The following is a 12,260-nucleotide window of genomic DNA, read 5'->3' on the forward strand; positions in this document are numbered from 1 at the left end:
TCCTATACGGTTTCATCTCGTCAACATCAAATACTGAGAATATTGGATAACAATACTGGATTATCAGTGCAAGGCAGAATCAGCAAATCAGCAGAAATAAGCCCAGTTGTATTAAAAACCACGGAAGATGAATACACTGACGTTTTCCAAACATTACACGACCTGTCTACATGGGAGATACTATCAAACATGACATCAGGCATCCCATGCAGACTCAAGGTCCACCTGTAAGTAAGCATCCATGCAGACACCGATCTGACCGCTTAAAGGCAACTAAACAAGAGTTTCAACACATACAGGACCTAGGCATCATTCATCTGTCTTAAAACAACTGGTCGTCACTGCTCCACATGGTCCCCAAGAAGATATTGGGTTAATGGCACCCTTGTAGAGATTATAGGGCACTTTACAGCCGAACAATATCAGATAATTACCCAATCCCTCACTTGTATGATTTTTCCAATTCGTTCAATGGAAAATCAATTTTCTCCAAAATCGACCTCATGCGCGTGTACAATGAAACTGTAAAAGAAGACCCTACCATTAACAAATTCTACATAGGTCAAACTAGCAATACTTTTAAACAAAGATATACAGACCATAAAAGTTCCTTCCTAAATCCTAATTATAGGGACAAAAAGTCATTGGTTGTATATTACAATGAACTAACAAGAAAAAACTTAACTCTAATTGTTGACTGGGAAATCTTAAAAAAGAACAAAACTTGCCAATCATTTAATTCACCTGGTCTTCTTTGATTAAATGAGAAACATTTTATCATGAAATTTAAAGACAGGGATAAACTCTTAAATAAAAACAAGAAACATCAATAAATTGTAGGCATTACAAATCACACCTCCTTTCTGACTTGCTAACTACTCCCTCATAATGAAATCAAAAGGATGTAATGTTTACCTGATTGTAAATTTCAATTTACAGTTTTAATTTTCTTTTCCTTATATATATATATATATATATATATATATATATATATATATATATATATATATATATATATATATATATATATATATTTCTTTTCAAGGGAAATAAGGTAAAAAAACCCAATAAAAGTGCACGATATGTTAATAGAGCGGTATATAATTTTTTAATTTTTTATTGAGCTCATAATAAATTTACATTACTATTTCCATTGGATTTTCACCCCAGGAGATGAGGTAGAGTACCAATTTCATCGGAATTTATAGGTGGACTAAAGTTTAAACTTACAGAAATGGATAGAAAGTTATTGGGGGGGGTATTAAATAGAGAGGGAGGTCGTGTGGTAGTGTGAGGAGGTTTTATAGTTGAATTTCAGTTGTGAGAAAACGCTAAATAGCGTCTATTGGATACGTTTAAAAAGAAAATCCAATGGAAACAGTAATGTAAATTTATTATGGGCTCAATAAAAAATTAAAAAATTATATATATATATATATATATATATATATATATATATATATATATATATATATATATATATATATATATATATGCGTAGGCATATATGAATAGGTTGGTGCCTCAAGATCTGTACTTATTGCTATTAGTACATGAATAATCAATATAAACTTCAATAAAAAGAATTATCAATTATCGTACATACCATAGTAACTAACTCTACAGATCTCCCAACTCACTCTCTATCTTTAATGATTATTATCACTATTATAACAAATGATTATATCTTAACATGGAAGTTTCAGTAATAATATACATTTTAGTTTTCTATTTTATTTTAACGACAGATTAAGACTATGAGAAGATATAGATATAAAAGAATAGATAATATAAGATTTATGAATGTAATCGTAGATATAATCGTGGAGGTGGGAGATAGCCGGGAAGGTCAGGACAGTAAAAACTAGCAAGAATTATTTTTACTATCTTCAATGTGAGTAGCGTTGGTTCTCTAAGTTCTAAAATGGTTTTGGAAACACATTGTCCTTGATTTTCTAGAAGAAAAAGATGAGTTGCTTTGGCTGACCTTGCCAATAAAATTATGGAGGTCACCAATAAGCGAACTATGGACCTCTTCCCTCTTCTCCTTTTCTTTCTTTCCCTTCTATTTCATCCCCTCTACTTTATTTCCTCATTTTCTTTCTCTCTCCTCTTCTCCCTTATGTCTTTTCCCTTTTGTCTTCCCTATGTCTTGACCAATCTAAATTAATACAACAAGGATATGGCCAGAATGGGTAGTGGAGACGGGTAAGAGGCATACTCTAACCACAGCAGAACCCAGGTCATATTACTAACACCTGATAACCAAATGACCATATTTCAAATCTAAAACAAATTTCACATAAATTGAGCACTCTTGTTATACTTCACTGATTACTTTACCTCTGAAAAAATAACAACCTCAAAATTATACATATTGTTTCATATGTGAAAAAATATATAATTTGAGACAATAATTACTTTTAATATTATCAAAAAAAAGTCGAGAGAGAAAATTCTGTTTTATCGCACTTTATATTGTCGTCTGCTCTCAGTGAATTTGTAAACATCCGGAAAAAGAAAAAGAGAGAGAGAGAACATACGAAAATACAGCGAGGGGACGCCTATAAACTGTAAAGAAAGAGAGAGGGGGAGAGAGAAGATATGAAACTAGAGAGAGGGAAAGCTGCAGGCATCCGCCTCGCGTATTATTGAGCGAGTGACGCGAGAGAGATGCAGGTACATACAGTGAGAGAGGGGGCGCCAAAGAGAGAGAGAAAGGTATACCATTAGAGAGAGGGAAAGGAGCGGTGCAGGGTGGTGAAACAGTTATGATATAGCAGCCGAGGAGGAGGGTCAGAGAAGCGACATTGTTGGCGATAGTGACGGCGTTTGTGGTGCTGACGACGGCAAAGAAATGAACGATATATTTTGACGACAGAGAAAACGAAAAAAGGCGATAATGAGGAATGATGATATAACCAATGGATGAAGGAATGAAATTGTTTCAAAAGAAAGGAATGAGAGAGAAATATTTAAAACCCGGCGCTGAATGAGTCGATTGTTTATTTTTCTCTCTCTATATCTCTCTCTCATATATGAAAACAACTACAAAACAAAAACACAAAAAGGATATCCTTCCATTTTGGAGTTAAAAGCAGACGACAGGGTGTGAACTGTTTATTTCTTTTGCGCGGAAATTCTCTCTCGAATCTATTTCAAGTTTGTTTGTTCATCTAGTTACACATTCTCTTTTACTTTTGTTACAATATATTTTTATATAAGTAAATAAAATTGTGTTAATTTTTCCATTGGCCTCGGTATTGTTACTTGGATGTGTTTTACCTGTCTTGTGTTTATAAATGTCTTTCGAGAAAATGGATATATCCCTCCCATATCTAAAAACCCGGGGAAACTAATTTTTTTATATTTTGTGTTACGACTTTTACCCCTAGACATTCCGGGTCGTAACAATATATATAGTCATCCACATACAGTACTGTTTAGCTGTTTCACAGCTCATCAGTGCGGCTAGACAGGCAACTACCTCAAGCCAGGATTGAAACCTGACCGTCTGTATGATAGTCAAGGCTCCCTACCACTACGCTATCGGCAGCTGCTGAGTGAGTCATGAGTTTAACGATGTTTTGACATCGTCCGAAATACCTAAGCTCGATTTGTTTACACAAAGAGCATCGCTTATACGCTAATGGTAATTCTTGTATCATTTCTCGATATGCCCAACCCAAGACGAGGAGCATTATATATATATATATATATATATATATATATATATATATATATATATATATATATATACATATATATACACTTGATCAATTTGGAATATGGCATTTTCATGATTTGACGGGTACAGGTAAAGATGTTTCTGGAGGTTTTATTTTATTTTATATTATTAGATTGAATTTTGGACTTTCACCAAGGAAACAATGCAACAAATGTAATATATCAAGATTTATTTTTCTACCGAAAACAGTTTTAGATTTTTTGTTCTTAATTTCAAAATAAGATTTCATTCCTGACGTTCCAAGTTTTACTTTTGACATAGGAGGCCCAGCACCTCTTCCCCCAATGTAAACAGAAAACAGTAAAATCTCCTAAAAATGTTAAAATGTATTCTAATCGGTGAATGTCGGCGCGTTACTTACGGAAAAAAATGGTTAATTAAACTGCAAAAGCACCTGTTAAGCCACACCAGTTCTATAATTGACCCCCCCCTCCAAAAAAAAAGAATTAAACAATGTTTGGTGCTTATGTTTTTGTACCTACTTACTATGCCTCCCCACGGAACAGAGTTAGACACCAGGGTCGTTTTTTAACGTGCTTATGTTTTTGTAAACCGCATTAAAAACTAGTTAAGACAAAAAAAAAAAAAAATATCCCCCCCAGTATTTTTTTAAAATTTTGTTTTAGACAATTTTTTCTTCGAATTTTAAATTATCCGCCAATGAAAAAAAAAAAAAAAAAAAAATTGAAAATTCTGTTCTAGAAAAAAAAAATGTCTTTCTGACATTACTCCCACTCCACTTGGAGTGCTTTTCTTCTTGTTCATATAATTTTAAATGTTCTACAAAAGATTCGTACGCCAATCTTTCACGAAAAACACCCGTCTAGCTGAATCCACTGTGAAAAATTTCTCCCACTCTTTATCTGTGCCTAAATCAAAACGCGGATTCCATGAACAAAGCTTCTTTCTTAGAACTGCACGGCTGTGGAACTCTGTTCCGTCTGCCTGCTTCGCACCTGACTACAACTTGGATGTCTTCAAGTCCAACGTTAACAAATTCCTAATGAACCGCCCCCTTAAGTAAACACTTCATCAAATCTCCACACTAACGTACTGTACTTGCAATAACCCTTATCCCTGAGTGGCTTCCGGGTCTTGATAAGTGGTGACCATCATGTAAAAAAAAAAAAAAAAAAAAAAATGTGAAAAGGCAGTTTGCTACGTGAAGGCATATTCAACAGCCGTCGTTTAGGTTACTGCGTGCTCGCGCGTAGCGTAAACGGAAGCTGTAAAAAATATCGGAAAATAGTCCCTGGGTTCAGGGGTTAATACCATGCAAACGGTAAATTTGCGAAGGGTTTGATTATCAAATTCCTTGTCAGCGACCTCGATTACCTCTGTGGGGGTCGTCAGGCCTTTTTAGGAACTAACTTCCTCCACAAATAAATAAAAATAAAAAGAAGACTTACATGCAAAACAAACAGAGGTTTATTCACAGAAACCAACCATTAACAAATAAAATATAATTCTCTTTATAATGAGTTCAGAAGTCCTTTTTAAGTGTTCGTATAAAAAAAAGGAGAATGTCTTTTTTTGTTGAACTGTTCATATGTTAAAACATGTTAAGAGAGGCAATAGGTAATGTTCGCCTGTGAAATTGTATGAAGCGCGCGGAGCGGTGAAAATGGAAGAGTGATAGTAACACGCGTGGAACACACCAATGAGAGAAGTTGAGAAAGAGATTTGATGTTTGTGTGTGCTTAAATACTATTTGAACCGGCTCCCAGCGAGCTTAAAAAGAAAAGTTTAGAAAAATGTTATTGGAGAAATTCCATTGGACGGAAACATCACGTGGGGTGCTCTGTACTACGTCCGCTCGTTTTGAGTCGATTTAATATATAATGCCACGCCGGAATTTGCGTGGGAATTATTTTTTATTTTTCATGCACCAACATAATCATAATCATACTGCGCGCCTAAAAACGTCAGTTTGAGAGTTAAATGTTTGGAGAGGGGTGTAAGTTTTGTAAAATAATAATAATTAAAAAAATAAAAAAAATCGATCCACCTTACTATTAACCCTAAGTTCGAGACGGGAGCTAACCACTTGGATTAGTGGAAGGGAAGAAGCCATGTAAAAAAAAAAAAATTTTTTATTAATATTTTTCAGAAATAAAGACCCCCCCCCCATCTCGGCGACAAGCGACTATTTTTTTTTTTGTCTCATGCCTTGAAAAAAGAACTTTGAACAAACTCTAATTGTCAAATTAAAAAAAAGGTACTTGTACAGTTTAATCAAGACACTTTAAAAAAAAAGGCTATATTGTACGTATCCGTTATGGAACGAAGTTCTTAGGAAAAAGAAAATTCACTTAATTTCATCAAGTAGTTTTTTTTTTTTTTTTTTTTTTTACAGCGAAAAAACAATTTGTTATAATACTACTGAGCAAAATGTTCTATTTTTAGGAAGAACAGCTAGTATTAAAGATGGGGAGGGAGTGTCGGCGCTTTAACTGGAGTTATCTCCCCGTGGCGTGTTTCACAAATTCCATAATGGCTGACTTCATCGCGCTCCCATAAGAAGGCTGTAAAAAAAAAAAAAAAACAAAAAACAAAAAAACTACTCGATCAAATTAAATGAAATTTTTTTTTTCGGAGATCTTCAGTCCAAAACGGATACGTACAAACCTTTTGGGTTTGTATTACTCTACACATAGATTCGAAAAAGTTGTCAAAAAACAAATATATAACAAATAAATATTATCAAAGGCAAGATAAGTTACTTTTCTACCAAACTGGATACATTTTTTTTTGTTTTTATTCAATGTAACATGTTTATTCAGCTCGAAAAACATACAGTGTTTACCGATGTATTGGAAAATTCAAAATGGCGCCCGACACTCTCTTTAACATGGTAAGTTTGGGAAAAGGTGTTATAAATAATAAGCTAGACAAAATACTATTAAAAAAACACCGAATATATGTCAACATATGTTACGGTAATATATATTGAGCGAGTTTCTAACAGTATTTTGTATAGTTTATTATTTATAACATCTTTTCCTGAACTTACCGTGTTAAAGAGAGTGTCGGGCGCCATTTTTAATTTTCCAATACATCGGTAAACACTGTATGTTTTTCGAGCTGAATGTTACATTGAATAAAAACACGAAAAATATATCCAGTTAGGTAGAAAAGTAACTTATCTTACCTTTGATAACATTTATTTGTTATATATTTGTTTTTTGACAACTTTTTCGAATTTATGTGTACAGTAATACAAACCTAACCTTTTTTTTCTTCGATATTTTCATTTTTTTAATGTCTTAATTAAACTGTACAAATACAAAACAAAAACAAACAAATAAAATCTTTAGAATAATTTCAGGGTATTAGAAACATTACTTTATATGTATTTGGTAAAATTTATTCGTATATTTTGATTTACTTAACTATAATGTTAATTTAAAAACTTGTTTGTGGAAATACTTCTTTTTCTATTAATTCTAATAATGAAAAATATATTAGCTCGCGTAGAGGAAAGGGCGTAGTAGCAATATAATGCAAGTAAGGGAGAGAACTCTGGGAGAATTTCCTTATGCAGAAAGAGGTCGGTGCTTATTCGTACTACAGAAAAAGTATAAAAAAAACATCGCGGAAGACTTGCAATAAATTATTATTATTTTCTCTGGCTTACATAAAGATTTCTAGAATACATTTACTTATTTACTCAATGAATTTTATTATAAAACATTTTTAATAAAAAACAAACAAATAAATAAATAAAATCATTTACAAAATATTTTAGAGTTTAAATAAGATATGATCACAGCGGAGATCAGCCAGGCCGGTTAGCTCAGTTGGTTAGAGCGTCGTGCTAATAACGCGAATGTCGTGGGTTCGAGCCCCATACTGGCCAAAAGCTATTGCTTTTGTTAAAGTCTTTTACTGAAGCTTTTTTTTTTTTTTTTTTTTCCTTTTTGTATATTCGACTTCTTTTATTCTTAATATTTGGTCTCTGGGTATCTTCAACAAGCGCCACGGTTTTAATCTCCGTTCTATGTAACACGATGTAACTGTAATTTAATTTAATATTATCATCCTAACTTCTTTATCATTTAAAAAAAGAAGCTCCAAATAAACTCCTAATATTAAAAAAAAAAAAAAAAAATTACAGCATACAAAAATAATGAAAATGCGAGACAAAAGTCGTGTTTACATTATCGACGCTTTAGAACAACGTTCCTATGTAATGACGTTTTTTGAAGCCATAAACATACCTATGCTTGAAAAGTCTAGCAAAAATCAAATAATCGTCATATTTTCCTGAAATTTTCGATATTTATTCACTATGGAATAAACTTAGGTAAATACTAAGAATCACTCCACCCTCGAAAATTCCTTTAAAATTACCACTCTTAAAGGTTTTCGGGGTCGCTGAAAACGAAAATAACGTTTAAAATTACGGCAAAGGAGTAGTTTCCAAGATATGAAGAAATGTTAGTTTTTTAAAAAGTGAGGGATCACTTTCCTATATCAATTTAACGTAAAATGAGCACCCACTTTGTAGCCACGATTTTTTTCGGGGGAGGGGGGGTCTTTGCACCCTCGGAAAATCCTTTAAAATTACCACTAACGTTTAAAATTCCAAGAAACAAGTAGTTTCCAAGATATAAAGAAATGCACTCACTTTATTGATCACCTTTTTTTTTTGAGCGGGTGGATAGGGGGGGGCTGCCGGTTTGCTTTTTTTTCTTTTTTTGGAGGGGGATATTCAATTATAGAACTTGTATAGTTTTTTAACAGGTCCTTATGCAGTTTAATTAACCGTTTTAACGTAAGTAACGCGCCGACATTAACTAAGCAGAAGAACTGTTTAATATTTTACAAAAATTCTGTTTACATTTGGTGGCAGGCGGTAGAGATACTATATTGGACAAAGAAAAAAAATATAGCAAATTGGAACACATGCTAACATCTATTCATATCCGAAGGCTAAGACATTTGTAGATTCATTTTGTCACGCTAATGTCAGAGGGAAGAAGTTATCATCTGCTGAACTGCTCACCTGCGGAACTATCCTGCTGGCCTGCTTCCCAGCTGACTACAGTACAGTTATCTACAAGTCCAATGTAAACAAGTTTTTAAATAATTAAATTCTACCCAACTTTCACCACTACTGATCACTACACTAGGGTCTCACTGACCACCTCACATTCATTAATCTTTAGCTTCAAGTGGCCTTCAGACCTTGATACATGGTGCCTCCCTTGTTAAAAAAAAAAAACAAAAAAAAAAACAGGTAGATGACAAATTTCATATTGCAGACTTAGAACTTGTATAAACTGATAATAAAATATATATACATTAGATGAATTAACTCGATCCAGAAGGTCTAGTTATATATTAATGCTTATCCTTTTATTTTATGTCATACTATCAATAACGCACATATTATACAACTTGAAATAATCATCTCTACATATCAAACCACATTACGCTTTACATTATGTTGTAACATGTTTCTAGAATATTTTACATTTTTTACTGAATATTTTGCTATGAAATTTCTATAGTCCATGCAATTTAGGAGAGGCCGAAGGCAACAAATTGGAAGTGAGGTATGGACATCTTGTAGGTTTTCTTTTAGCAGGAGGGGAACTAAGTCAGTCACTCAACTACCTAAGATACTAAAACTTACCCAAAGCACTGGGGTCTGACAGGCGACGTATGTACCATGCTCAAACAAAGAACATATACTCATATTTGACTTCTCTTCATCCACACAAGCTTGCTACTGGTATTAACTTTTTTTTTTTTTCTAAAACTGAGGAATGTAATCATTTTCTACCTTTAATTGGTGTTGAAGAAAGCACTCAGAACCTGATCAGTAAAACATTCAACATTTTGGTTATCTCTCAGTCACAATGTCCAGCTTACTATTCATGCTATGACCAAGATGACGAAAAACATCATTCGTCGCTCCTTGTCACAGAGTGACCTGGTATTGTTGATTACGTAGGATAGAATTAGCGACAGAGGATACTTAGGATCAATACAAGACATCACCTCATACTTGGGATCAATACAAGACATCACCTCATTGACATACTCCCAGTACTGCTGGAGTTTATGGCATCTGAACAAAGCACATGTTTCTTCTTCGAGTATGTCACATCAGGAATATTCAGGTACATCCTCTATTCTGGAACTGTGTTGTATGACATTGAGGGATAATACATTTCGAGCCAATCACCAGGTCAGATAAAACTCAGTTGTTGAGATGATACAAACCTGATGGCCAAATTCATTCAGAGCAGATTCTCTCTTCCAGCCATCTCAACTGCCTGATGAGCAGATAGTTAGGACTCCCCACTTCCCCTTAATAATCCCCTATTAAGTTGCTTTCTAGAAAACAAAGAAAGGTCAGTATATCTAGGAAGATGCAGGAAGAAGGACTACATAGCACTTGACTATTCATAAATAAGACATAAAGAAAGTTTTAAGCGATTGATAAAATATGTCAGACAATTGCTAAAATATGTCAGACAATTGCTAAAATATGCCAGACAATTCGTTTGGATAGTTATTTTGTCTTGCAAAGCAAACCTTTTCGGGTTCAATCATTTTGGCAAAAGGTTTTATGCTTTAAGTTCTTTATATCTTCAAGTATTTATTCATGGTGTTCAGTTTGGTTGTTTTGAAGAGAAAAAATGTTTTTGCTTTGGACTTTGCAGAACATAATTGAGTTTTGGAACAAGAAAGGAAAAAAACAATTACATCAATGTTTAAGTATTTCAGAAAATCGATATGTTCATACAGTCTGGTCTAGTAGCATCAAATCAGATCATTGGCATAAGGTTGGTACAAAGTAGTTTGGATGTGTTTTACTCCAAGAATGTGGTTGAATTTCTAAAAAGGTGATGATCAGAACTAAATTTTCCAATCAACTGTAACAATTTGAACTACACCCATGGCATTCTATATATATATGTATGCTCTAAATGCAATCCATTAGGATTACCTTAGTGACGGTAACTACTGTGGTATCTTTTATGGACATTAATGCAGTCTAGCTGGAGAAACAATTTACTCTCTTAAGCAGATACTGATAATTCTAACACAGATAATAGACATGAATGTGCGTGAAGCAGGTGTTGGGATTATTGAACTTGAGATTTTGCATGTTTTAGTTCTTTGCAGGTATGGCATGCTAAGCATGTAGGATCTGGGAAAACCTAGAGTTGTGTCACAGTATAATATGTTGGTGCTGAAGAGTGGTTGAAATATGAACTTTTAAAGATGATCAAATGACAGCCCCCCTGAAGCATTGAGTCATTTTTTTTCATTTTTAATTACTTATCTGTCAAAACATTTCTTCTTTGGGATAAAGAATCTATAAGAAGGGGTCTTTGATTAACATTTACTCGATGGATGATTGGTTTGGAAAAACATCAAAGATGGAGAAAGTTACTTTGTAGAGCTGGCCATGTCTGGTTGCATCTAACTATATGGAATCAGAAAAGTACCACCATCTTCTATGAATAACACCAAACACTTCTACTAAAGTATAAATCAACTTTTATTCGAAGGGAACACTGAAACAAAATGAAAGTTTCTAGTTTGGCTGGTTTTTTGGTAGAGATATAATATAGTTTCAGATCTTTAGGATTTTCACCTAATTTGAATAGTCTAACCTCAATGATTTCCCAAGAACTCTTATCGATCAGACTTTGCTTGTTCATCTTGTTATTTTGTTGAAAAATAAATGCAGCGCATTTTAAAAGAGAAGGAGGTGTAATTGTGTTTTATTTCTTTCTTTTTAATTTCTTATTTTGTTTGGGGCAGAGGAATTTAATTTCTCTTAAATTTCTCTTCCCCTATAGTTTTACAGGAATTTTTAAGTTTGTACCGGCTTACTTCATTCACATATAGGTGTTAGTTTTGAGGTTTAGAAATAATTTCCATTGGTTGAAAATTGTTTGAATTAACGCCTTCAAAAGTCACTTTAGGAAGTGACAAAGAGAGCATATTGAAATGAATTGAAGAAAGAAAAAGGGTAAACAATTAGAACCATTTGCGTTTTAGCATTCGTTCGAATGTCAAATCTAACAGTTTTATTCTATATTATTCCTACACCATCGATTTTGTATCCTATAAAGTTGACAATATGCACGCAAACTTTTAGAAATTAAAAAATTTTGTTTTCATTAATAAATATTACTTTTTTTCCTTTTTTTTGCGCGTAAAAATATTGTGTGCAGATGGTATCATTTTAAATTATTTGTTTATGTAGAAAAAACAAAACAAAAAACTTGTAGGCGAGTAAAACTATGAATTAAAGTTACATTTTCAACACGTTCAGACATAGATTACAATTTGATTCCAGGACAAAAATACAGTTTAAAACGAACAAGTAAACATATATCACGAAGTGAGATATATTTTCACCGTCTCTATAATACAAATGAACCAACAAGTTAGTTCATTCAGGTAAGTAAAACGATACATTACTTCTTAGTAGTAAACTCACTACAATCACACACCTTTAAATAAATAAATTATTATTATT

At 33.2% G+C, this 12,260-nt stretch overlaps 1 non-coding gene across 1 annotated transcript; it reads left to right on the forward strand.

The window, feature by feature from the left end:
- The first annotated feature begins 7,533 nt into the window (after positions 1-7,533).
- Trnai-aau (transfer RNA isoleucine (anticodon AAU)) lies at positions 7,534-7,607 on the forward strand. Its single transcript has one exon. It is a non-coding gene; the product is annotated as a tRNA-Ile (tRNA).
- Positions 7,608-12,260: the final 4,653 nt, after the last annotated feature.

The sequence above is a fragment of the Euprymna scolopes genome, chromosome 1 (assembly GCF_053919585.1).
Source record: "Euprymna scolopes isolate OS-2025 chromosome 1, ASM5391958v1, whole genome shotgun sequence".
Classification (NCBI taxonomy): domain Eukaryota; kingdom Metazoa; phylum Mollusca; class Cephalopoda; order Sepiida; family Sepiolidae; genus Euprymna; species Euprymna scolopes.